Here is an 8,499-nt window from a genome sequence, read left to right as displayed (position 1 = left end):
AAGTTTTTGATGATATTTGTGAATCTTGAAAGACCAAAGAACACAAGCCCTCTCTCCTGAGGCACCAAAAACGAAACTAGGATACAATAATAGGGTGGATTCTCTTTTGTTGTTGTTTGCTTGGAAACGTTGATGCTAGAGAGGTACAATCCGATCTTGTGTCACGTAAGAGATAGGTTTATTATTGTGTGTAGTGTTAAGGGTCCAAGAGTGTCCATTCTTGGGTTCTTAAGATTATACCTTCATGTGGTCTATCTATCTATCCCTTTACTTTCTTGTAATCGTGTTTAGTGTTTGTGTTGTAATCTTGTGTTCTTGTTGTTATTGTTAAATCTGAATCTTTTGCCTTGTTTTCATCTTGTTCTTCACGTATTGTTACTATTTTGGTGTGAAATACACCTTGCTCAGCTTGTATTCTTGTTGTATTTGTGAATCCAAGAGAGGTCTTCAACCGGTCCAAGGATCTTAGTGATTTGTGGACTGTTTTGGAGTGTGTTTGTGGACTTTTTTTGAGTGATTTCATGTCCTTCAAGTTTTTATCATATAATTTGGTATCAAATCATGGCTTGATCTTGTTCCCACAAGATCAATCTCGGGCTTGTTAGTGAAAAAGAAAGTGTTCAAAACTGAAAAATTCCAAAAAAAATAGCAATCTGTCCGTGTTGTGTTCTTGGCCGAAAAGTGTGTTCTTGTTGTGTCTTGGCCGATATTTTTACTTGTATTTATTGTCTCTAATTGTTAGTTTTGTTCCTCACTAACATATTGAGTCTATATCGAGATTTGAGCTTTAAAAATTGACGTTGTTGTTGTGAACAAGAAGTGGCCGTGAGTTGAAGTTGTTGTTTTAACTTGGTTGTGTGGTGACCTTGTTGTTGGGCGTTTTTTGATGTTGTTTTTGATCTTAGTTGTTGTTGTTGTGTTCTTTTTGTTCATCACAACCTTCATCTAGTGTTAAAACCGAAAATACAACACCAAAGAAACTTGGCCATTTGTTAGTGGTTTTATTGTTGGTCTTGTTGTTGTGGAATTGGGTGTTGGAACTTGTTGTTGTTCTTCGGAGATTGTTGTTAGTTGTTCTTGTTGTGGTTGTTGTGTTCTTGGAGTTTTTCACCATATTCATCACCTTGTTAATATAAATTGAATGATAGATCCTAAAAGGTGAAGGAAAGAGGTGCAAGTAATTGTTAGTCTTGAAAGACCCCCAACCACCAAAAGACTTTACATCACTTCTCAATTCCACTTTCTCATGAAACAAGGGTCCATGTTTTAAGGAGAGTACAAGTCTAGTCAAAGACTTTTGAGTCTTGAAATTTGAATTCCAAAGACTAGTTTGTATTTTCCTTCATTGAACAATTTCCATCAAAGTCCAAATTGTAGAATTGATCAAGACTTCCAAATTTGGAAAATAAAATTGTTTACCGAGGCCAATCAAGGACTGCCATATCACCAATTACTGTTCACTGACAAATTTTAAGCTCAAATTTTGATCTTTTAGTTTCATTTTGTGTCTTTAGTTTCGTTTGTTGATTCCCATACTAACTTACAAACTAGTGACTAATTACTAGATTGTGAGTTGGCTAGAAACCATATTTTTTTGTGTGTGTGTTTACATTCCTTTGTGTGTTTTATTCTTTTGAGTCATTGTACACACTTGATTCACCTCTCAACACCTCTCGGAGTACAAGCAAGCTTACAAAACTTGTGAGATTGAGTGTGAGGGATCCAAGAGACAAGAAATAAAAGAGAGAGTAGGGATGTTTTTGTACAACTAACGTGTTTTCTGTTTTGTAGGTAACTCCTTTTCCATAATAGACACCATTTTGGCCCACCTTGATGCTATTGCCCAAGAAATAGCAAAGGCGAATACAGGTCTTGACAAATTGGGCTCGAATATATCTACTATATGAGAGGTTGGATCGAGTGGAGAGCCGAAGGAACTCTCATGTTTCTACTCCCGAAGCTTTACCTCAAACGATCAACCCTCCAAGACCACCACTAAATGACATAGACATAAGCCAAGCAACAAATGTCCTCAAACCCGAGATCTAAATGAGTCACTTCCCCCTCAATTCGATTAAGTCCAACAAGAGGGACTTGGAAGCCAATTTCCTCCCATCCAAGCTCCACAACCGAAGCTCTCCCTTACCAAATCATTCTTCTCAACCGAAACTCTACTTCACCAAACCAATATATCCATGTAGAAGAGTATGGTAGAAAGGAACATGAAGGATATGGATACTGCTACAATACTTGTATGATGGTAGGAAACTTATTTCGGATGAGATTAAAGACAAGACTTAAGATGGAGAGGAAGACGAGGTTCAAAATGAAGATGTTGGCCGAGACTTGTTGTTATTGAGTCCTCGAATTCTTCATGATTTTGTGGACTGTTTTTTGACTTGTTTTTTGTGAATTATTTGTGGATTTTTTTGAGTAGGTTTCCTTTGAAGTGACCAATTGAACGAGGTAAAGCCGTGAATTTATGGACAAATTCCTCTCAAATGGAGAGGATGATACGGGAATAATCTCAGATATGGACTTAGGCGAGTGCGTGTTGGACCCGAGCCTTGGAATGTGCAATTGAAGTGTAAAAGAGGCCCAAAATGCACCCAAATCAACCCATAAATTACACTAGATGGGTGCCCATTTTTTGAAGGGCCTTTTGGTCATTTTAACTTATATTTTATAATAGTTATAAAAGGAACATTGTAGGGTTTTTAGATTTAGTTTTTGATGATATTTGTGAATCTTGAAAGACCAAAGAACACAATTCCTCTCTCCTTGAGGCACCAAAATCGAAACTAGGATACAACAATAGGGTAGATTCTCTTTTGTTGTTGCTTGCTTGGAAATGTTAATGCTAGAGAGGTGCAATCCGATCTTGTGTCACGTAAGAGATAGGTTTATTATTGTGTGTAGTGTTAAGGGTCCAAGAGTGTCCATTCTTGGGTTCTTAAGATTATACCTTCATGTGGTCTATCTATCTATCCCTTTACTTTCTTGTAATCGTGTTTAGTGTTTGTGTTGTAATCTTGTGTTCTTGTTGTTATTGTTAAATCTAAATCTTGTGTCTTGTGTTCATCTTGTTCTTCAAGTATTGTTACTATTTTGGTGTGAAATACACCTTGCTCAGCTTGTATTCTTGTTGTATTTGTGAATCTAAGAGAGGTCTCCAACCGGTCCAAGGATCTTAGTGATTTGTGGACTGTTTTGGAGTGTGTTTGTGGACTGTTTTTGAGTGATTTCGTGTCTTTCAAGTTTTTATCGTATCAAATTTCTATATGAGGAAGACCCTGTGTGATAATTTCCAACGAATGAACCATCCATTGCAACATATGAATTATCTGTTGCAATATATAGGTCGTCTGTTGGTACAAATAAAAGCGGTACAAAGAGCTGTTTGATTTGCTAAAACAGATGAGACATATGTTGCACCAGATAAAGTATCTGGTGTAACAAGTTAGTCAACTATTGCAACAGATGTATATATCTATTTGATAGTTTTCAGCAGATGTGTCATCTGTTGAAACAGGTATGTGTCTGTTTGTTTTGTTAGTTGGAAGACATATAATATATTCATCTTCTTCTGCTCATGCTGCTCTCCTTTGGACATTGTACGTTGCTCAGTGCAACACACAGACAGAGGAGTTGCAATTTCACTTTTTTGGATGCTTGATAATGCCCTGGAAATCACACTCTTTCTCCTCTTAGCCCTAATCTCTAATGGAGCGGATGAAAATAAAATCCTCTTTGATGGAATGAGACCCCTCTTAGATGTCAATTCCTTTACAGAAACAGTTAATGCATTAATAGCATTAATCACTACATCATGTTTCGCCCTGCAGTCTTGACATTTGCATGCAGAACATTCGCTGGGAAAGGCAAAATTTGTATAACCAGTATGATCATACTCATAATGGTTTGCTTTAAATACTGTAAGAGGAGCATCATTAGCACCAACAGAAGCACCACTACCACCACCAACAGCTCCATCACCACTAAGACCATCAATAACAACAATAAGCCCACCCTCCAAAATTGTTTTTCTTGTAATAGTTGTTACTCCAAACAATTCTGTTTTTATTCTGTCGATGACCTTAGGGTCCAATAAAGTTTTCACAGACCGTAAAGTAAGAAAAAATGGCATCTTCAACTCTCGATTGGTTGGAACTAGCAACAGATGCACAATCTAACATAAATCATTACATATATTAGAATGATGATTAGATCATTTAAAAAAATTATTAATTAAAATAAAAAATTAATTATAATTATACTTACTGCATCCTTTGGGGTGTTGAAGAGATCAAGAAATTTTGCACTTTTATCAGTTTTGGCTGACAACCATCTCAAGATTCTTGGACAGGAAACTCCTTCCTGGTAGTTCACTTGTTGTCTCAAATAAGGAATGACTTCAAACGCCCAAGCCTATAAAATAATGCCAATAAATCAAAATCATTATTGAACAAAAAAAAATGAATGATATCATAATAGAAGAAAGAAATATTTACCACGAAAGCCCATGGGAAGCCATATAAGTTGACTGTCTTTGGCGCTAACGGAGTCAATAAATATTTGACAGTCATTTTAAAGCTTTCATACCCCCAAGGATAGCTGTTAAACACTTCAAGATCCTCAAAGAGTTTTATTAAACCGAGGCTTATGGTGTTGTTAACGTCTCTCACCCAAAGAATATTATGTACAAACCAAACCAAGCACAATGACTGCTTGTGATTCTTTGAAAGTCCTTTACCTTTTAACGCTTCTATCAAATTTTTGTTTTTGAAGCTTGGACCAATAATGGACACCAGGTCATCACGATCACACGACTTGCCTTTGCCTTTTTTGGATGTGCGGGGTGCTTTTTTGGGGTTAGAATAGGTATAACTTAAGAAAGAGGATAACATTTTAGTCCAGTAACTATGGAAAACTCCTTCCAACCAAAACAAACAGGCATGCCATAGTAATTTATCTACACCTCATCCACCTAATCTTTGTTTTCATACATAAACCTACGCTTGAGTAGTTCATATACCATTTTCATTTGGAAACGAGCATTGTTGTCCTTCGACAAATCAAGATATTTCCCAAAGCAGCTATTCCTGAAATAAGCATCCAATTTTTATTCTCGAAGTATTTTTCTGAAGGGGTCGAAAGATTTTCCCATGGCTGACTTAACCACAAAATCACCCGTTAAATATACGGCACCATCGCACTACATTCTCACAGGATAACGATCAATGCTGAAGGCTTTGACCAGCTCCTCTGTGGAAGGGATATTAGTATCTGCCTCATCTCTTTTGAAACATCCCTCCTCCCCATTTTCATCATATTCTGCTCCCGATTGAGATAACGCTTGTAAAGCAAGCTCATAGAGTGGTGGATGTAGCCTAGCTGCTTCACTTGTTCCTTTACTTGGACTTAATTTGGTTTCTGTTCTTTTGGGAACCATATTATCTAAAATTAGCAGGAACATAAAATAATATATTATTGTTGATTAATGCATCGTTAAAAAGGAATAACAGTAAATCAAACAAGCAAAATAGTAAAATAACAGTTGCAACAGATCACCGATCTGTTGCACCAGGTAGTATATCTGTTGCAGCATATAACCAAACTGTTGCAGCGGATAAGTAATCTGTTGCAACAATACAAAATGTATCACTCATCTTTTAAGACAGATGAATGGTCTGTTCAATATATCACACAACTGTTGCGACTTATCTGTTGCAACATATGAGTGATCTATTGGAATAGTTAAATAACCTATTACGATAATACAAAATATATCACTCATCTGTTGTGAAAGAAGAATGGTTTATGCAATAGATCACACATCTGTTGTAACATATGAGTGATCTGTCAGAGCAGTTAACTAACTGCAGCAATGGCTGAGTAATCTGTTGCGACAATACAAAACATATTACTCATCTGTTAAGAAAGATGAATGGTCTGTGCAACAGGTCACACATCTGTTGCAATACATGAGTGATTTGTTGGAACAGTTATCAACGGTCAATATTATTTAGATTTCTTCAAACATAGGGTCGTCTATCGCGGCAGATGAATGATCAGTTGAAAAAATCAAGTCTTGGACATTTCCTATAGGAAGAGTTAATGGGATTTTATCCAACAGGAGGTTCATCTGTTGCATCAGATCATTAATCTGATGGTTCTTTCATTGCTCCAAATGGTTAATTAGTTGCATCAGATTTTTTATCCGATGCTTAATCTGTTGCAACATATAGTAAAGTTGTTGCATCAGATAGTTAATCTGTTGCATCAGATTATTAATCTGTTGTATCAAAATTGTAATATGATGGTTCCTTTGGTGCATCAGATAGTTGATCTGGTGCATCATATAATAAATCTGTTACATCAGATGGTTAATATGTTGCACCAAATAGGTAATCTGTCGGAGGAAACAAAAAATAGTAGCATGATTTTGTTTAACAAAAGACAGCAATTTCACCATTTTTATCAAAAACAAGAACATAACAAATCAAACCAAGTTTTCGTTTTGTTTTTATAAACACAAACAATAAAAAGGCCATTTCAGACCGCATTTCAAATTAGTACAACAAATATTAAAATTGTTAACCAATACTATAAGAGAAGTTAGCTCAAGTTCCTCGTTTTCTTCTAAACTAAAAAGGCCATAAATTTTTACCTGTGAAAGAAGAAAAGGAACTGTAACGCCCCAAGATCCCATCCCAAGATGTCACACGATGCTTAAGGCCACACGCGACCTCAAGCTAACCCTCTGAGCCTGTCATCTCCTTTATAACTCACTATGACAATAATCAAGTTGTAATAAAGAAGAATAATCATGTCATGAACATACTGGAATACAAAGAAATACTATCTTGTACAATCAAAATACTAAAGTTCTGTACATACTGGTACTCTAGTCTGACAAAGCCTCTACTACATAAGACTGAGAAGCCATTGGGACAGATCCCCAACTGACCCGTACTGAACTGGAAATAAATAACCATCTACTATCAAGACAAAAATCTGGGACATAGGTCCTCGAACCATGAGGACTCACCAACTGTACGAATATAGATGGAGGTACTCAAAGATCACTGTCGCTGCAGAGACTGAGCACCTGAACCTACATCACGCGAAAATATAGAGCATAGAAGAGTATGGGAATCAGTACTTGGAATGTACTGAGTATGTGGTGGTGCAGGCAACATTTAAATAATATCATAAATGTATAAGAAAATCATGCATGCTGATAATAATGACTCTCTTCGCTTGAGTTACCTGAAACATATTTTCCATAAATAATCAATAATAACACATGCTTCATAAATCTCACAAACCGTTGGACTCAACTCAAACTCTTTGACTCATGACTTAGAGTGACTCGGTAACTCATGAAACTAGGACTATTATGGACTTGAGAGTTTCTTATAACCGACATAAACCATGTGAGCTTACATGGAGTCCAACGTCTTGCCCACGTTGGGGAGAGCTATTCTATCCTTGCCATCGGAGTAGAACCTTAACTTTAGTAATAACTGTCTTGGCCTTTGGCCCTTAATCTTAATCCTACTATGGCACGTAGTTATGAGGAAGTAGGATGCGCTGAACCCATACTTCCCGTTCGGTGCTAAATACTACTTCTAGACTTAAGCTCAAAATGCATTAGGAAATCCACCTTAATCAACTCAAGGGTCTATCATGAAGACCAAAATATAAATATATATCTCACTTGTAAATCATAATCAACTTGTGGATTCCTAACTCGACTAAATCTCAAAATAATCTTTCTCATCATCAAGTATACTTGTTTATCAAATCATATCAAGTATCAAATCTTCCAGAAAACATCATAGAACTCATTCTTGACTCTCAAGCTCAATATCAATATATATTCAATAGACAAAACTTCTCATGGAAAAATATAAATCATGACACTTATCATAAATCACTTAGAAATTATCATTTCATGATAACAATATACAACTCATGACATAAATTCTTAATTTAAGAAATAAGACAATGAAGTAGTCATATGTGTCAATATTGTATAGCTCAAATCTCATAAATCCTTGATAAAGTAATTTGCGTGTAAACTCACTTTGTAAAATTCATGAAATTCAATAGAAATTAAATCTTTGGGCACAAGAACGGAAGAAGTATTCTTGTTCAAAACCCCACATACCTTAATCTTTGAAATTGGATGAACTTTAGTGCTTGAGACTTTATCCACACTTGAAATAAATAACTCTTGAAGCCCACACTATGAGGAACCTGGTTCTTGAAGAAATTTTGAAGATTTATGGATGATTCTTGGAAGATTTATGTTCTTGATATAACCCTAGATATATTATCTCAAGAGAAGTGGAAGAGAAAATGATGGAACTAGGGTTTGGATGGGATTCTAATATTTATAGAGGCCTCCAAAAGATGGAAAAGGACCAAATACCCTTGCAAAAACGTCTCTAAATTGCTGGAAAAAAATAGCTGACGACATCCGTGATAGGC

The sequence above is a fragment of the Capsicum annuum genome, chromosome 8 (genome assembly GCF_002878395.1).
Source record: "Capsicum annuum cultivar UCD-10X-F1 chromosome 8, UCD10Xv1.1, whole genome shotgun sequence".
NCBI lineage: Eukaryota > Viridiplantae > Streptophyta > Magnoliopsida > Solanales > Solanaceae > Capsicum > Capsicum annuum.
Note: the sequence above shows the minus strand (reverse complement) of the source record.